At 42.5% G+C, this 20108-nt stretch overlaps 1 long non-coding RNA gene across 1 annotated transcript; it reads left to right on the top strand.

Annotated features, from left to right (window-relative positions):
* Positions 1 to 285: 285 nt before the first annotated feature.
* LOC123330608 lies at positions 286 to 8112 on the top strand. The gene is made up of 3 exons (XR_006546632.2): positions 286 to 530; positions 4476 to 4603; positions 7888 to 8112. It is a non-coding gene; the product is annotated as an uncharacterized LOC123330608 (long non-coding RNA).
* Positions 8113 to 20108: the final 11996 nt, after the last annotated feature.

Here is a 20108-nt window from a genome sequence, read left to right on the forward strand (position 1 = left end):
GACTAGCATAAGCATCACCTGGAACTTTTTAGAAATGTGATTTTCAGGCCACACCTCAGACCCACTGAATCAGCAATTGTGGGGGTGGGAAGCAGCAGTCTGTGTTGTAACAAGCCCCTCAGGTGACTTGGATATACCCTAAAGTCAGAGACGCACTGGTGTATTATCACTGTTGTAGCTTGAGGGGCCTGTTGCCATTCCCCTAGAGACCAGCCAGAGCAGGAAGCAAGGACTTCAGTCTTCTGAATTTGGGGCAGTACCAAATCCTCGGTTTCCTGATGAGTGATGCCAAAATTCTTAGTGTAACTGAGTTTTTATATAGCCTATGAAGCTTTTGTTGGCTGGAAACTGGCAGCATTAAATTGGAGAGTCAGTTACAGGCTACAGCTGCAATCTTGGTCAAAGTTACAAGCAGGGAAGAGGTAACAGAGGGAAGGCAAAGTAATGCAATTATCGGCCCCTCCTATCTGGGCTGTGAAGCAGGAGTATGAAATAGGAGGGGAAGGAGGAAAGGCAAGGGTCTACACCAGGTGAGACCAGAGGGCCTTAGTCTGGGAGATTTTTTTCTTGCGTGCTAATGTCCTTCAAGTTTGTTATAAGTGCAAATGAGGTCTGTTTTCCTCTTCATAGGGACCTGCTCTTTTGCTGAGGGAAAGAGCTAGGGTGTGCTGTGTTAAAAGCTGAAAGAAAATCTCCCTGATCACTTCAGGGCCAGGCAGAGTAACAAAACATGCAAGGAACTTTTACAAAGGAGTCTTAATGTGCTTGACAAAGGATTCCTTTGCTTACCCCCATAAAACCAGTTTACTCTAATCCATTTTGTCCTGGGATTAGATGTTGTGAGTACTGAGGTGAACATGCCGTAGACCCTGCCTTTGAGTGGATCACACTCTAGAGGAGACAGGTGAGGAAGTATATTTCCACACCTTGTGTTAATTGCTGTGTGAGTGAGGTACAGTCAGAATCCAGAGGGGAGAAGGACTAATTCTGGATGGTGGTAGAGGTGTATCAGGAAAGACCTCACAGAAGCAGACCCTGAAGCTGGATTTTGGAGGGTGATAGGTTGGTAGTCAAGATGGGCAGAGTGTTTTCAGCTGGAACCAGGGCCCAGTGGGGTGAAGCAGCAAACTGAGTCTTGTGAACTACTGGTAATCAGGGTCGTTATGGGTAAATCATGAGACGGGAAGTGGTGAGGGAGGCCACTGTAGGGCTGAGCAGGGCTGAGGACCTTTGTAAGCTATGCTGAAGGAACTTGATCACACTGATCTGTAGTTGGCAAACCTTGCTGATCACCAGAATTACCTGGGCAACTTCCGAAACAATACCTGCGTCCCACCTGCAGAGGATCATAGTTCAGTAGGTCTGGGTATCTCCCCAGGTGATCAGGAGGAGAAAGGCTGACCAGCAGAAAAGAGGCTGGGAAAAGCAAAACAGCGGGAGTAGCAATACTGAAAAGCAACCTGGAGAATTGGTCCAGTAGATTGTGGGGTGACTAGGTTTCTACCCCACTCTTTTTCTCCCCTACTTTAAAAAGAAATGTTTGGGCTTTCGAGACTGGCTTTTGTACAATCTTAACTGGATGAGTGCTTGTTGCAGAACATCTGCTGATGTGCACTGGGGCATTAAGAGTGTTACTAATACCGATCTGGGTTTGGCAGGAGCCCCATCTGTGTGTAAAGTTTATTTGGCTCTACACGCGTCATCTCAAGTAGTCACAGTAATGGTAACAAATGAGGCATGTTAGGATTTATTGTTACAGTACATATTTATTAATATTGTTTCCCCAAAAATTGATTAAAAAATACATGTTTAAATTTACTTTGCATGTAAAACAAAACTAACAGGGATGAGTTCCTCTGAGTGAAGACAAGATTGGTCAAGACTGAACTATAAGCACTAATAGAGAGTGTCTACTACAAATAAGCAAATCAGCAAAGGAGTTTAAAGTAGAGTGAATCCTTGGGCCAGAAATAATAATTTGTTGGAAGTTCTGTTTGGAAGCACTAGATGGTGAAGCACAGCCTTTTGTTGCCTTGGGGGAAGAGTCGATCACAGAGTTTCCCAAGTGTCTTGTTTGGATCCAAACAGTTGATATTTGAGCTCTCCATCCACTTTAAAAGTATAAAACATGTGATAATAGTGCCCCCTCCAAAGTAAATGTTCTATATGTTGAGTGCTGACCTATATGAAACGAATAATACAAGCAATGATAGGTTCTCACTATTAAACTTTTTTATGTCATGATGTGGTAGATTATATTTTCCAGTGATGGCAAGCGTCAATACCTCCCACTGCACTTTTTACATGATGACTTTGACATTGCCCATTGAAAGTTGGAGTCTACATTCCTCTTACGGGTTGTTTCTTCAAAAATTAATATGTTGAGGTCCTGACCTGCAGTATTTCAGAATACGCCTTTATTTGGAGATAGGGTCTAGAGGTTGTCAAGTTCAATTGAAGTCATTAGGAGTAACCCTGGTTGTTGTTCAGTCACTGAGTCATGTCCGACTCTTTGTGACCCCATGGACTGCACCGCGCCAGGCTTCCCTGTCCTTTGCCATCTCCCAGAGTTTGCTCAAACTCTTGTCTCCCTAATCCAATATAAAGGGGGGAAATTTGGACACAGAAGGATAGTGAGGTGAAGAGACATAGAAGATGACCATCTGTAAGCCAAGGAGAGTGGCCTGGAACAGATCGTTCTCTCACAACCCTCAGAAGGAATTAGTTCTGCTGACAATTTGATTTTGGACATCTAACTTCCAGAATGGTGAGACAGTCGTTTAAGCCACCCAATCTGTGGAACTTTGTTACGGCAGCCTAATAAACTAACACAGCTCCCTCCTCTTGAATCTGGGGGAGTTATGACTACTATGGGAATAGCACATGTGACTTTTCAGGCTAGCTTCTAAAAGGCAATGTAGCTTCCACTTGTTCTTTCAGGAGACTGGTCCCCTACGCTGTGAGGAGGCCCAGGCCTCTGAAAAGGTCACTTGGTGTTCCAGCTGAGTCCCAGGTGACAGCTCTCATCAACTGCTGGAGGCGTACATAAAGACACTTCCAGACGATTCCTGTCCACAGCTCTGAGTCCCCCCAGCCTTCAAGGCCTCCTAGCTGAGCCCCCATATAATGTAAATATATCAACCCTTCTGTGCTCCTTGGGAATTCCTGATTCATAGAAGTTGTCAGCATAGTAATAAGTTGTTTCAAGCCTAAATTTGGAAATAATTTCTGTTACTTAGTAGTTGGCAATGTCTTTGTTTCAAATTTTTACTTTACCTGACTGGTGTTTTTGTTGAGACCATGAGGTACCTTAGCCCCTAGACAAGGGTCTTCACTTCTCTTGGCCCTATGTGACATTAGGCTCAGGCTTTAGTCAGGAACAATTGGTGACCCTGCCTCAAGTCAATTTAATAGACTTAATGAATGAACTTCAGACGAACTGAACAGGATAGGGAACAGTGGCTCAGAAGCGAGGGTAGGAATTTCAGAACAACTTCTGAGATGATTACAAGTTCATTAGCAAGGTTAGTGCACTTTGCCTGAAGCAGGGGAGGAACCTTGGAGGCCCTTAAAGCAGTACTTTCCTCATTTGGGACAGAGTCCAAGAAAAAAAAAAAAAAATGCCTGCTTGTCAGGGGGGTATGGTGGAGGAATGTAATAAGTATTGGCTAGAAAGAAGGAACTGGGAAGCAGATTGTGGCAGGATCTTAAATCTCAACCAAACTCCAGAGCACTGCCAATCTGACTCCCCCGCAAGTTCAGTGTCTGAATCCCTCATGAGCAGAGTTAGGAAAGAAGACATGGACCCATCTGTGCTGAGAAGCTGTGTTCATCAGACTCTTAAGTATGTTTCATACTTTAAGGAGAATGTAATCTGTAATCTGCCCCCAATTATTCCCTAGCTCACTCTTCCTTTTTGCTTTTGCTTTGCCTTTCCTTGCTTTTTAAAAAAATTCATTTAGATAAATTTCAAATTTTGCCAGGGATGGGGGAATTAAAAAAAAAAAAACAAACAGCTTTACTGAGGAATAATCATACACTACACTACATGTATTTGAAGGGTAGGATCTGATAAGTCTTGACATATGTATATACCAGTGGAATCATCATCATAATCAAGATAGTGAGCATGTTCATCAGTTCCAAAACTTGACCTTTAAACCCATCTCTGTCATTTCTAATCAGACTAAAGGGATGAGGGAATTTTGACTCCCACATGTCAGCCTTGTTTGAGAGGCATATTGCCCCTAGTGGCAAGGTGTGGGTCATGACCACCATGCTTGCTGGAAACCTCTCCCCCATAAGGAGAAAAGTGGAAATTAAGACTCTGTACAAGTGGAATGAGGGTGGGTATGTATGCGTGTATGTATGGGTTTCTTACCGGCCCTTTCTTGATTACCCTGATAGACCTTATGAATTGCTTTGTTACCTGAGGACTTCTTGAGTATAGTTTCTCTATGCTTGTTCATTGATAGGTATTGTGCAGGAGATAAAAGGGAAGATTTCCAAGCTCACCAGTGGTGTTAAGAAGTGAGAGGAACCACTTCATACTCATTAGAATGACTACTTCAAAAGATGAAAAAACAGAAAACAACAAGTGTTGGTCAGCATGCAGAAAAATTGAAACACTTGGGAATATATAATAGGATTCAACCACTATAGAATACAGTATGCTGCTGCTGCTGCTAAGTCGCTTCAGTCGTGTCTGACTCTGTGCGACCCCAGAGACGGCAGCCCACCAGGCTCCCCCGTCCCTGGGATTCTCCAGGCAAGAACACTGGAGTGGGTTGCCATTTCCTTCTCCAATGCATTAAAGTGAAAAGTGAAAGTGAAGTCGCTCAGTCGTGCCCAACTCCCAGCGACCCCATGGACTGCAGCCCACCAGGCTCCTCCGTCCATGGGATTTTCCAGGCAAGAGTACTGGAGTGGGGTGCCATTGCCTTCTCCAAGAATACAGTATGGTAATGCCTTAAAAATAATGTTCCTGTATAACCCAGCAATTCCACTTCTGAGTATATTTCCCAAAGAATTGAAAGCAAAGGCTCAAAGATATATTTGTATACCTATGCTCATGGCAGCATTATTCATAATATCCAGAAAGTGGAAGCAACCGGTGTCTATCCATGGATGAATGGATAAACAAAATGTGATCTGTATATCCAAAGGAATATTTTTCTCAGCCTATTAGGAAATTTTGATACATGTTACAACATGAATGAATCTTGAAGACATGCTAAGTGAAAAAAAAGACAAACATAAAGGACAACTATTACATGATTCCATTTATATGAGGTACCTAGAACAGTCAAGTACATGGAGAAAGTAGAACCGTGGTTACCAGAGGGTGAGGAGAAGGAGAAAAGGGATCTACTCTTTAATGGGTTCAGAGGTTTGCAAGTTACATAGATTTCTGTGGATGGATGGTGGCACAACCATGTGAATACATCTAGTGCACTGAATAGTACACTTAAGAATAGTTCACTTCAGTTCAGTCGCTCAGTCGTGTCCGACTCCTTGCGACCCCATGAATTGCAGCACGCCAGGCCTCCCTGTCCATCACCAACTCCCGGAGTTCACTCAAACTCACGTCCATCAAGTTGGTGATGCCATCCAGCTATCTCATCCTCTGTCATCCCCTTCTCCTCCTGCCCCCAATCCCTCCCAGCATCAGAGTCTTTTCCAATGAGTCAACTCTTCACATGAGGTGGCCAAAGTATTAGAGTTTCAGCTTTAGCATCATTCCTTCCAATGAACAGTCAGGACTGATCTCCTTTAGAATGGACTGGTTGGATCTCCTTGCAGTCCAAGGGACTCTCAAGAGTCTTCTCCGACACCACAGTTCAAAAGCATCAGTTCTTCGGCGCTCAGCTTTCTTCACAGTCCAACTCTCACATCCAAACATGACCACTGGGAAAACCATAGCCTTGACTAGATGGACCTTTGTTGGCAAAGTAATGTCTCTGCTTTTCAATATGCTGTTAGGATGGTAAATTTTATGTATATTATATACTATAATAATAAAAGAAGTAAGAGAAAATAGAGAATTCTGTGTGGAATTTTTGGCCTGATTAGAGGTTAATGTGAACATGCTTAACAATTTTTTCCCCTATGTTAAAATTTATATATATAACGAGGAACTTCAGCCATATGGACAACATTTTTTCTTATATCAAGCAGTAATGCTTCAGTGTCTCGTAATTCTTTTAATTATCTTTTTACATATATAAAATATATTACAATATAAAATTTAGAAAGTATAAATGTTTGTTTATTTAACAAATACTTTCAAGGCACTTAGTCTATGCCTGGTTCTGTTTTATTACTGGGGTTACAGCAGTAAGTAAAAAAAAAAAAAATCTGATATAATTCCTCCCTCCATGGAGCTCACATTCCTGTGGGGGGAATGTTTGCATGCAGCACTTTTTTTTTTTTTTTCCAATGAACCACTTTTTATAGAAATGATTATTTTCTTGGAATTGATTCCTAGAAGTAGAATCATTGAGCCAAACAATATAAACATTTTAAGGCTCCTACTATATCGTACCAAATGCCTTCCAGTCCCATCAGCAAGTCATAGGAGTATCCCTTTCTTCACACCTTACCATCCTTAGCTATCTTTCCCCCACTTTGGGAAGGAAGATAAAAGGGAAGTTTTCCAAGCTCAAATTGTTAAGCACATTCACTTAACCTTCTGATCAGTCCAAAAATTCCACACAGAATTTTATCTTTTCTGTCATTGCTTTTGCTGAAATCAAGATTGCTGGGAGAAATATCAATAACCTCAGATATGCAGATGATAGCACCCTTATGGCAGAAAGTGAAGAACTAGAGAGTCTCTTGATGAAAGTGAAAGAGGAGAGTGAAGAAGTTGGCTTAAAACTCAACGTTCAGAAAAGTAAGATAATGGCAGCTGGTCCCATCACTTCATGGGAAATAGACGGGGAAACAGTGGATACAGTGAGAGACTTTACTTTTTTGGGCTCCAAAATCACTGCAGATGGTGACTGCAGCCATGAAATTAAAAGATACTTACTCCTTGGAAGAAAAGTTATGACCAACCTAGACAGCATATTAAAAAGCGGAGACATTACTTTGCCAACAAAGGTTCTTCTAGTCAAAGCTATGGTTTTGTATGTATATGAGAGTTGGACTATAAAGAAAGCTGAGCACTGAAGAATTGATGCTTTTGAACTGTGGTGTTGGAGAAGACTTTTGAGAGTCCCTTGGACTGCAAGGAGATCCAACTAGTCCATCCTAAAGGAAATCAGTCCTGAATATTCATTGGAAGGACTGATGCTGAAGCTGAAACTCCAATCCTTTGGCCACCTGATGCGAAGAACTGACTCATTTGAAAAGACCCTGATGCTGGGAAAGATTGAAGATGGGAGGAGAAGGGGGCGACAGAGGATGAGATGGTTGGATGGCAACACCAACTCAATGGACATGAGTTTGAGTAAACTCTGGGAGTTGGTGATGGACTGCGAGGCCTGGCATGCTGAAGTCCATGGGGTCACAAAGAGTTGGACATGACTGAGCGATTGAACTGTCACTTCTTTTATTATTATAAAAAAATACACATAAAATTTACCATCCTAACTATTTTTGTCCTCTGTCCCCTATTTATGTCCACTGGTCATATTTGTTGTAATTACTTCTCCCATCTGATCTTTTCCCTGTTGCTTCTCTCTCTCTCTATATATATATATATAAATTTTTTTTACACAATTTTTATGTAGCAAAATGTATCCATCTTTTTCTTCACAATTTATTCCATCTCTAATACTTAAGGTGCTTGCACATTCTAAGATCCAATTAAAAAACTCCTATATTTTTCATTAAAAATGGTTTCATCTAAAAAATGTTTTCATCATTTCCCTTTATTTTCAGCTAAAATATTACAGTTGGGGGACAGAAGAGGATAAAGCACTTTGAAAAACTCTCCCCAAGTGAGAAGTCCTTGTCATCCTCTCCCCATTCTAAAGAACCACCAGTTTTATTCACCTGGAATTTATTTTGATATATGGGCTAAGTGTCTGATTTTATTTTTTTGGCTCCCTAGAAAAGTTAATTGACTGTCCTATAAAATTTACGGAATAATTCCTTCCTTTCCCCTCTAATCTGTCGTGCCACATTTAAAGTTGTATACTAAATAATCCATGTTCACAGTTCACGGCCTGATTCTGGACTCCACAGTTTGCACCATCTCTTTATTTCTATGTGAAGTCCCCATTGTTTTAATTATTATATTTATTTAATTATTATAGCTACATAATAATATCTATGTAAGGCAAGCTCTAGCACCCAATAACTCTTCAAGAAATTTCTTGGTTATTCTCACTCTTTTGTTCTTTGATATAATCTTTGAATGAAGTTTTTAAAAACCACAAATTTTTTTTTTTTACTGTAATTGCATTAAACTCACAAATATCAGGGCTTCCCAGGTGGTTCAGTGGTTAAGAATCCACCTGTGAAGTAGGAAACATGGGTTCAATCCCTGGGTTGGTAAGATCCCCTGGAGAAGGAAATGGCAACCCACTCCGGTATTCTTGCTTGGGAAATCCCATGGACAGAGGAGCCTGGCGGCCTACAGTATGGGGTTGCAAAGAGTTGGACACAAATTAGCAACTAAACAACAACACAAATATCAATGTTTTAAAAATAGTCATTATGACCACCTATCCGGTTACAGTTGTGATACAGCAGAGCACTTGATTTATCTATGTTCGTTTCACACCAGCGAAGCCTTGCCAAACACCATATGTGGATGCAAAGATGGCCGACACACATCTTCTTAAAGACTTCACTGATGATTAATCCACGCTAGAGCGTTGTGAATGCAACGGAATATGCAGTTGAAGGTACAATTTGATACATTTTGACAGGTATGCTGCTAAGTCACTGCAGTCGTGTCCGACTCTGTGCGACCTCATAGACGGCAGCCCACCAGACTCCGCCGTCCCTGGGATTCTCCAGGCAAGAACACTGGAGTGGGTTGCCATTTCCTTCTCCAATGCATGAAAGTGAAAAGTCAAAGTGAAGTCGCTGAGTTGTGTCCAACTCTTTAGGACCCCATGGACTGCAGCCTACCAGGCTCCTCCATCCATGGGGTTTTCCAGGCAAGAGTACTGGAGTGGGGTGCTATTGCCTTCTCCTTTGACAGGTATACATCTATGAAATTGTTACCACAATCAAGATAATGAACCTAATCATCACTCCTAAGTTTTCCTTGTGCCCCTGTGTAATCCATTCTCCCATTTCCCCCACTACCTTCAGGCAACCGCTGACCTGCTTTCCATCACTCTAGATTAGTTTGCATCTTTTAGAACTTTATATATGTGGAGTTGTACAGAATATATTCATTTTTTATCTGGCTTTTTTCCCTTACCAGGCTTGCCTGGTGGCTCAGACAGTAAGGAATGTGCTTGCAATACAGGAGACCTGGGTTCAGTCCCTGGGTTGGGAAGATTCCCTGAGAAGGGAATGGCTACCCACTCCAGCATTCTTGCATGGAAAATTTCATGGACAGAGGAGCCAGGCGGGCTACAGTCCATGGGATCACAGAGAGTCAGACATGACTGAGAAACTAACACTTTTCCCTCACCATGATTTTGAGATTCATTTGTCTTATTGCATGTGTCAACAGTTCCTTTTTATTGCTTGGTAGTATTCCACTATGTAGATATGCTTCATTCATCTATTAATGGACATTTGGGTTGTTTCCAGTTTGTTACTTTCACTGACGAAGCTGCTATGAACATTCACATACAAGCATATGAATGACCATATGCTTTTGTTTTTCTCGGATAAAGAGCTAGCAGTGGAATGACTGGTCATGTAGTTGGTGTCTTTTTCACCTTTCAAGAAACTGCCGTATTTTTTTTTTTCCTAAGTGGTTGTACCATTTTGCTTTCCCATCAGGAGATGCCAAGGCAATTCAATGACTAGCCTGTCAACAAACAGCACTGAAACAATCAGATATACAGATGCAAAAAAAAAAAAAAACAACAAAATAAGCCTCTATCTATACCTCAGACCACATACAAAAATTTATCCAAAGTGGATCACGGACCTAAATGTAAAGCCTAAAGCTCTAAAACTTGTAGGAGAAACTACTTTAAAGAGGCTGAGGTTGGGTAGGATTCTGCTGAGGATGTGGCATTTGAGCCAGACCTTGGATAAAGTAGAACTGAATGGACTCAGTAGCAAACTAGACATTGCAGAGTGAGGGAGGAATCAGACTTGGTCTGAGTCTCAACTGGCAGGATGGCAAGAGACTGACACGGAAGCAATGAGGCATACAGAAGGAATCATGGGATCAGAAGTCAGAAGAGAGCATTTGAGTCACCAGCACAAAGTCAAGGTAGATACATCCAGCACACAGCTGGAAGCAGCACACCACAGCTCATGGAAGAGCTATTATTGGCCTAATAATAACAGATAATGCTATGAGAGTGGATGATGCTATATAGAATGAGGTAGAGTTGAAGACACAATCTTGGGGAACACCGACATTCAGGTGATGAAGGAATTAAAAAGCAGCTTAGATGGAGCAGTGCCAAAACTGCCATGGAAAGACCAGATGAGATGATTATCTTTGACTCCTGTCTTGATCTTCTGTCCTATGTTCAATGTGAGGAAGTCTCATGAGATCCTTCAAATTACACCTAGAATTCAACCACTCTCACCATCCCCCCTGCCATCCCCCTGATTCGAGCCACCAGCAGGTCTCACCTTCATTAAAGCAATCACTTTCTAACCTATCTTCCTATTTCTTCCCTTGTTCGATACAGGATATTCTTAATAGAGCAACCAGAGAGGCCCTTTCCAGTATTTAAGGATTTAAGTTTGAGCAGGTCACTGCTCTGCCTGACATCCTACAATGACTCCCCATCTTACCTAGAGTAAAAGCCATTCTTTCTAATGCCTACAAGACCTTGCATGGTTGCCTCCTTCCAGCCCCCAACCCTTTGACCTCTTTTCCTGTCCTTCCATTCTGTATCATTCTCCCCTTTATCCACTCCACTAGATCACCTGACCTGCTTGCCACTCCTTGGATATAACAAGCATACTGTTATTGAAAGTGGGGTCTGGCTGCTGCCACTCAAAAGTCAATAAAAGAGGCAAGTTGGTGGAAAGAAAAGTTTGCTTTATTTTGGATGCTGGCATTCGGGGTAGGTGGGGTGGACTCCTGTCCAAAGGCCGACTCCCGCCTACACCCCGGCAATCAGGGGCAAGAGCTTTTATAGATGGAGGGAGGAGGCTACATGCAAAAACGCAGTTAGCTCTGACAGTCATCTTGAGACTGGTCATGTGGTGGACTGACCGGGGTCATCTCGATTGTTTTAGGTAGGTAACTGTCCCATTCCAGCGTCAGCTTGCTTCCATTTCTTTGAGGCAAATTCTAGGAGCCGTGACAGCTTATGTCATGGCTGCAGTTTGGTTATCATGTGGTTAAGTCTTCCTCCACCTGGTGGAGGTTTCATTATCTATAAAGCAGCTCACAGGCCATGGCTCAGAAGATTACCTATAGCCCCTGAGGAGGAATTAGAGGTCCTCGACTGTGCTTACAGACTAAACTACTACTACTCGGTCTCCTTGGACTGTTTTCCTTTGTTTCTGCATTTTCTCATTTCTCCAATTAAACTTATTCTTTGGCCGAAGTGTTTCCACAGACAAAAGGCAGAGGACACAGGGTGGGGAGGTGGGAAGGACCGTAAGGTCCTGCTCTGTTTCACTACCTCAGGGCCTCCGTGCTAATCATCCTCCTGCCTAGATTTCTTCTCCCCTAGACATGCAGCTGTATCACCATTCCAGTCTCTGGTCATCACTGAAAACTGTAACCCACTTGTTTCTTCCATCCTGTACTCTCACCACTTCCAACACTGTAACCCCTACTCTCTTCGCTCACGGTATCCACTACCTTCTATCATACCATATAAGTCATCTATTAATTAATATATTCATTTTATTTCTTGTGGTATGTACTCTCTTATACTAAATATATATAACTCCCTAGGGCAGAGATCTTTTTAAACATTTTATTGATTTTTGGCTGCACTGGGTCTTCCTTGCTGCGTGCGGGGTTTCTCTAGTTGCAGCGAGCAGGGGCTAGTCTTCATTTCGGTGAGCGGGCTGGTTATTGTGGCGGCTTCTCTTGCTGTGGAGCACAGGCTCTAGGGTACACAGGCTTAGCTGCCCTGTGACATGTGGAATCTTCTTGGATCAGGGATCGAACCCATGTCCCCTGTACTGGCAGGTGAATTCTCATCCATTGGACCACCGGGGAAGTCTGGGCAGAGATCTTTTTCCCCTATTTACTTACATATCCCATGTGCCTAGAACGGTACCTGCCCCATAGTGGATAATAAAAATTTCTTAAGTGAATAAATGAGAAGAATCCTTACTCTGGGCAATTAGAAAGTTATTGTTAACTCTTTATCATATTATTTCAGTGAGCTCCATTTTCCAAACTGGTGTTTCATGGTAAAATAAACTTGGAAAGTGTTTCATTGCATCTGTATCCCTCTGGAAGTATCACAATGTACTTTATATACCAAAAAAACTCCAAGTGCCACAGTAAAGGCACCTGCTTTCTTCATTTAACTCAGTTTTTCCTAAATGTGGACAGCCAGACTTTTCCATGGCACATTAATTAATACAGCAGTGGTGTTCAGAGTTGGAATGAGGGTCTAAGCAGTGGGCAAGAGATGACGTTGGAAGCAATGTGGATAAACCAGCCTTTTGAAAACAGGTGATGAAAGGAAGGGGAGAGGACGGGACTTCTTGCATTGGCACACTCAGGAGAGAAGAACATGTTTGCAAGCTGAGACGAGCGTTAAGAGAAAAAGAGGATAATTATGAGCCAAGTTCCAGGGAAGGTAGAAAAGAATAGCAAGATCATGATATAAACATATATATATTTTTTAAATAGTAGCTGTCAAACTTTTTTTTTTTACTGTGGCCCACACTAACAAATTTCACTTTACATGGCAACTCAGTACACACACATGCATTAAAAAATAGAAAATAACTGAAGTAAAGTTTCACAAACTATTCTTAGCATCATGGTGTGTCATCTGATGCTATTTTTTTACTCTATTCCATCGCCTTCCGTCCCATCCCGTCACATTCCATCCAATTCTATTTTCTCTCAGTGCTGACTGCAACTCACTCACTTGATTTCATGAGCCAGAATTTTGTCCTTTCCAGCTGCTTTTGGGGAGACTTCTTTAAAATGATCTCCAAGTTCAATCCATTCTTCAGTTGTATCCCTTCTGCTATTTATTTCATTGATTTGTTCTTTTTATTTCATCTATTACATTCTTCAGTGTTTCCACTAGGTTTTTAAAAAGTTATTTATTTTTCTTGCTTAATGTTACTAACAAGTTCCCTTTCTTCCTTAAGATGTTTATCACACTTGCTTTAAATCCTTGGTGTCTGTTGCAATATAAACTGTTCAGTTTCTAGTCTTTCTTTCACACTAATAGTGCTCTTCAGGTGCCTGAACTCGGCAACTTGGACATTGCTCATTGTGAGAAATTTGGGAAAACATAGAAAAGTACAATATAAATACCTAAATAAAAACTAGCCATACTGTCACTTCTTGGGAATCACCACTTGACATTTTAGTGCATTTCATTTCAGTCATACAATCTACATGTTTACAGCATATAGTATATTAAATATAATTAGTACGTATTACATAGAATTTTTGCTCTGGCCTCTTCATTTACCTTCATCTTGAGGTTTTTTCAAGTTATTAAAATTGTTCACAATTTTTAATGGTTGCAAAATATTCCATCTTAAGGAAATATAGTAATATATTTAACTCTTGGGCATTTAGAAGGTTTCCCATTTTTGCCCTTTAAAAAAAAAATTACTCCACCAAGTATTTTTGTACATAAAACTTTGTTCATATTTCTGGTTCTTTCCTTATGGTAAGGTCCTAGACTAAACGAATCAAAGAGAATGGCACTTAAGATTCAAGCTTGCATTGCCAAATTGTCTGCCAGAAGGTTTCACCAGTTTACACTTTACAAAGTGACTGAGTTCTTACCATCATGCCCATCATCTTCATGTAATTTGCTAATTTGATAGGGGAAAATTGCATTTCATCATTTTTAAAATTTCCATGTCTTTTTAAAATTTTTAACTAGTGATCATTATTTGCATTTACTCATCTGTAAATGTTGAGTTCAGGACCTTTCTCAGTTTTTGCTGCTCTGGAAGGCCAGCAACCAAAGCCTTCTAGCAAAGGCGATTCATTCACAGGAGCCTCTAGTGGAAGACATTTAGAGTGCTTTCTGCACAGGGGACTATATTTGTACTCAACTGCAACAAACCTCTGCTTCACTCTGCTCACCTCCCCCAGTTTGAGGTCAGACCATTGTCTCAGGTGCAGGGGTTGCCCCTGAGGGCAGACATTGAGCTTCCCTTGTGTTTGCATAAGTAGAAGTTGGAGGTGATAGTTCAGCCTCAGTTGAAGCCTGAACTTCAGGTTAAAAAGATTGTGTGTGTGTGTGTGTGAGAGAGAGAGAGAGAGACAGAGAGAGAGAGAGACAGAGAGAGAAAGAGAGGGCTGGTCACTGTACTGTATACATTTGACTTCTGAAACACTGCTGCTGCTGCTGCTGCTAAGTCGCTTCAGTCGTGTCCGACTCTGTGCGGCCCCACAGACAGAAGCCCATCAGGCTCCCCTGTCCCTGGGATTCTCCAGGCAAGAACACTGGAGTGGGTTGCCATTTCCTTCTCCAATAAGTCGCTGAGTCATGTCCAACTCTTAGCGACCCCATGGACTGTAGCCTACCAGGCTCCTCCGTCCATGGGATTTTCCAGGCAAGAGTACTGGAGTGGGGTGCCATTGCCTTCTCCATTTGAAGCACAAACAACTTCAGTTCAAGATGAGGCTTTCTCATGGTCTTATAAGAATTCATTTTCAGTGTGTTCTGTGGATAGCTACATCCCTAGAGTCACTTTGGAGAGCCCCATTCTTCCCAGAGAGACTTCACAAACAACCCCTGAGGCAACAACAACAAGAAATAAAAGTGCTCTTTCTAAATGTGGTAATATTATTTTTTTCAATTCTTATATTAGAATTAAAAATACTAAGTATATCTCCAGGAAATTAATTTATTAAACAATGTAAATAAATACTAGATGATGACAGAACCACACACTCTTGGGCCACGAACTCCTGAAGGTCTTGTATTGAAGCCAACCTCCCAAACAGAGGGATTCTTTCTGTAATGGAGTTGTGTATATTTTACATTTAAATTTACAATAAAAAAGAACTTTGATTTGGGGGTGCAAAATTTAAATGTACGCTACTGCAAACCACTGAGGCCCAGAGCTGAGCAGGTCTGTGTTGGTATGTGTTGGGATGGGAGGGCTAGTCCAGGTGAACTGCAGTAATGAAAATTCCTGAGTCAGTGTAAATAATTTTACTGTTTTAAAACACAGATTTAGACCTTTGCTGACATTCTGAATTCTTGAGGATTTCTAAATCCTGCTCAGGCCACGAAATGCTTGTTTAAGGAGCTGTTGTACAAGCGCAGACTGCCTAGTAAGACCCAGGAGACCACTAAAATATCTTCTTCACAAAGGAATCTCACCTCCCAACTACAATGCCTGAAGATAACACTATTTCAAACCAGATTATGCCAGTTTATCAACAGAATTTCTGGGTTAAAATGCATCTATTATTGGGAGAGGTGCCAACCACTGTCAGCCAATAATGCCCTGCCTTGAACTTATCTTCAGACTCCCTAACTTGTCCTGAAGAAACAGACTGTGGTGTCGTAGGGGTGGAAAGGACCTGGTGGAGTCCTGTGCTTTGGAGGCTGCTAGAACTGGGACAGGATGATAGAAGTTACTGCTCTGCCACTACTGCCTCCACAACAACTTGCAGCAACTCTCAAAGCCTGCTTCCTCAGCCATCATACTGGAGGCACCTACTTGTTGTGACCTTGAAATTAGCTTAGTGGCACATGTGACCCAACACTCATGGCATTCACATGGCATTCATCATCACAGGGTGATGCTGAAATGAAGGGCCTAGATGGCCAGAGAAACATTTCAAAATCATCTTGGGCCCTCAAGGATTTAGGATTGGTAAGGAGACACAAAAAGGATATAAAAAGTGTGTGTGTGTGTGTGTGTAACTAATTTTGGCAGAGTCTCAACTCCTATTTTTTTTTTTTAAACGCAAGATAATACACAGCATCAGAGTCTGAAAGTTTCAAAACTGTGAGCAAGTTAAGCTCACAGTTACAAATCCAGCAGGGCACAGCAAAAAACCAATGAGGATCCTTGGAGGATTTCTGGGGTAGAAATATGTAGGAAAATGAACAGGCACATCTTTACTGAGAGCCTACTGCATGCAGGGTGTTACAAAGAGCTAGGTAAGTGGAAATTAAAAAATAAACAGAAAAGGAGGAAACAAAGCAAATGTCCATTGATGGATGAATGAATAAACAAAATGTGGCCTACATAATAAACCATGGAATATTCTTCAGCTTGAGGAATGAAATTCTAATACATACTACAACATGGATGAACCTTGTAAACATTATGTTAATTAAGTAAAATAAGTCAAATATTCTATGCTCCCATTCATATGAGGTAGGTAGCTAAAATAGTTAATTTCATAGAGACAGGAAGTAGAATAGAGGTTGCCAAGATGCTGAGGTGAGTGGAGTGGGGAAGAATGGGAGTCATTCTTTAACCAGTACAGAGTTTCAGTTTGGGATGATGGAAAAATTCTGTAAATGGATAGTGGTGATGGTTGCACCAAACTGAATGTACTTAATGTCTCTGAACCCTACACTTAATATGGCAAATTATATGCTATGTATATTTTAACATGCACACACGGAAAAACAAACCGAAAACAACACATAGAGTCCTTTTTGACCTCCCAATGCTTGAAATTACAAAAATAAGGGAAGATGCCACAAGAAGGGAGGCGCAGAATCAAATAGAGTCCCCAAAGGACACAAACCCAGAAGCATCGCTCACATTAGTCTGGAGTCTCAGAAAGCACTTTGGGGGTGGGGGTGGGGGTGGGGGCGGTCCAGGGCATGGGGCTTATGGGATCCTACTTCCCCCACCAGGGATTGAACCCGTGACCCTTGCATTGGCAGGACGGAGTCTAAACCACCAAGAAAAAGTTTCTCAGTTAGGCACAATACTTATCTATTTACCTGGTTTCCGTGAGTTACCCAGAAACTCGCCGTTTTTTGTTACTCTCTCCAAAAACCGGAGTGCCAGGCACAAATTAGTATCTCAACGCAGATGTAAGTCGAATGACTTGGAGGCGGAACAAGGCTCCGACAGTACCGGAGTTTGGAACCGCGCTCACATTGACGTTCCCGGGTAAACGCCTGGGATGCGCTAGGGCCTAAAGCGAGTAGTCCAGGTTCCCGCCTGCAAGTTTACGCCCCCAAGTCAGTGCCAGTCCTTGCGAAGGAAGCCCCTGGACGTTATGAGCTCGAGGTCCCGGGCCCAGGGGCAAAGAACTGAGGCGGTGCCTGCCGAGGGTCCTGCGGCCTCCTCTGCCCTGCGGCGTGGCATCCCGCGTAACTCCGGGAGGGCTCGTGGAGTACCAAAACCGCCGAGGGAAAATAGCCGAAACACACAGTCCAGGGAAATGACTCCGCGCACGCCCAGTTGCCCCAGAGAAGGCGACGTGGGGGCCTCGGGGAAGAAAAAGCCTTGCCGCCCGAAGCCCAGGTGGAGGAAGCCCCGGAGCCCACCGGCCGCACGCACAAAACGCCCGCGGCTTCCCGAGCTCCGGCTCGGGACTGGCTCCGCGCCGCGCCGCCGCCAGGAGGCAGGCCTCGCCCACTGGGGCACCACCCGGCCCGCAGGAGCCCCGCCGCTTTTCGCGTCCACCCGAGCGGGGCGTGCCGTGGCTGGGGTCGCAGCGACGGTCCCCGCCCGCGTCACGGAGTTTATTTCCATCCGAGTTCGAGAGCTGGGAGCCCTTTGGGGCGGGAGACCCGAGAGTAGGGAATCAAGGAAGGCGAAAGAGGGAAGCGCGGACAACGGAATGCTACGGTTTCCGCGAAACTCCCCGGAGTTTCACGAGCGCAGAGCCAAAGGTGTACACAAATGTAGCTTAACTAAAGCAAACAAAACAAGTGGGGTGCCCAAATGCGAGGCTTCAGTAAAGCTCACCCAACTCTGCCTCTGCAGCGCTTCTCCCGGTTTGATTTTCCGCTCTGACCTTCAGTAAATCCTAACACTTTCCCCTGAGTGGCCAGAAGATAACTTGGCCACGTCTTTTTTCCCCAAAGGTTTCCAGGGAAAAGCTCTTAACCCTTTCGGGAAGGACCTTCGGACAGTACAAATGGAATGCAAAGTCAATCCCCGAGCCCTTCTAGGTCACACACGTTCACAGCGGTGGTAACAGAAGGGAATGACGGCTGTAACTGATCATCTAAAATAACTAATGGTCTGCGAACAAATTCTTCCTCTCCGTTTCAATTTTAAATGCTTCGCCACACACGAGCCCTCAGTGCAGAGAAAATCACGGTGTTTATTTAGATAAAACTTAAACTTTCAAATGTAAAAGTGAACTCCTTGGTAAGGACTCCTGGCTACATCAACAAAGCAATGTAATGCCTGATTAATAGTGCTGATAAATGTTGGCTTAGGTTAATACCCATTACAATACTTAAATGATTCAGCCATATATCAAACGAGAGTCAATGAAAAATAATTTATTTAAGACTTTGAGGCATTCTCATAGATCTTTCAAAGATCTGTGATGGACTTTATGGGTCATTTGTAACTATAACTGGTTGATAGCTGTCCTCAGCAACAAAAACTCGATTTAAAAAGAAGTCTTAGATGGGTTAACAGTTTGTTTTTGAGACTCTATAATTGATAAGAGAAGCAATGAAACATCTGGAAACATGAAAATTGCTAGGTCCATAAAGTGATATATTAATTTGTAAGGGCAGCTCATTTTTCCTACATGCAGCCATTCATTTTTGATCCTCAGTTCTTGTCAAGCCATCATTTTATAAAAATTTGAGGCAAGTCCCCAGTTTGAAATAAAAGTGTCTTAGGAAATGCAAAACTCCAAGATGTATGGCTGTGTGAGTATGAAGTCCACAAGCTATTAGGATTTTTCCACTAGCCAAAGTAAAAATGAGCCGGTGATAAAGATAGGTGTACTTAAAATACCATCGTTGGATTATTTCCACTACTCTGTCACCCGAAAAGGAAAATTGAGTTGAACAGAACTTGAATCTTCTTTTTAAAAATTATTTCGTTTCTTCTCACCAATACCTATTGGAAATATTTAGTGGATTAAAAAATACATTTTAAAAAACTGGCGTGAAAGTTTCAAATTTATCATTGTAGTTTCTATTATTAAGCCTGACTGTGTAGAGATATGTGTATTTTTTTTAGTGATTTAAACACTTTTAGATTACTGTGGAGTGTTGATTAGAACATCCCAACTTACAACTATAGAATCCCTTACCCCATTATGAAAGAACTTTTTTGAGTCACTCCTAGAAGCAGTTTTTTTGGTGTGTATTTGGGTTTCCACTAAAAATTTGTTTCTTCTCTGCATTCAATGGTTACTTTCTTTATTCCCACGAAATTCCCACGAAATCAGATCCTCTCATTAGAGTGGCTTAGTTTAGCAGTCAAATTTCTCGCATTCAATTTCAGATAGTGACTAAAACGCCACCCTAACAGCATTTTTATTAACAGATGGTGGAAAACAAACGTCTTTGAAGAAGAACCGAAGGGGACAGGTTAAAAGGTCAATAAACAATTATTATTGCGCTTAAACTGGGGTGGGGGGCGGTTTCTCATCAGATTCCGTGGGGAGCCGCTCGCTATCTGGAGGATACGGAACAAACCAACAAATCTCAGGGCCGTTCCCCAGGGACCACCTCAGACAACCCTCAGGGATGGTCATATCCTGGCCATCGAGTGGTCAAACTGTCGCGTCCCAGGAGTGTCTGGGGTTCGGGTTGAGGGCTCATTGAAGAGGAGACTGGGAACTCGAACTCGTGCCACGGCCCTTGATCAGACCAACACGGGCCTGCGCAAAACTCAGAGGTCTCAGCTCCTATGGGAAGGAATGG

This window comes from Bubalus bubalis, chromosome 19 (assembly GCF_019923935.1).
Source record: "Bubalus bubalis isolate 160015118507 breed Murrah chromosome 19, NDDB_SH_1, whole genome shotgun sequence".
NCBI lineage: Eukaryota > Metazoa > Chordata > Mammalia > Artiodactyla > Bovidae > Bubalus > Bubalus bubalis.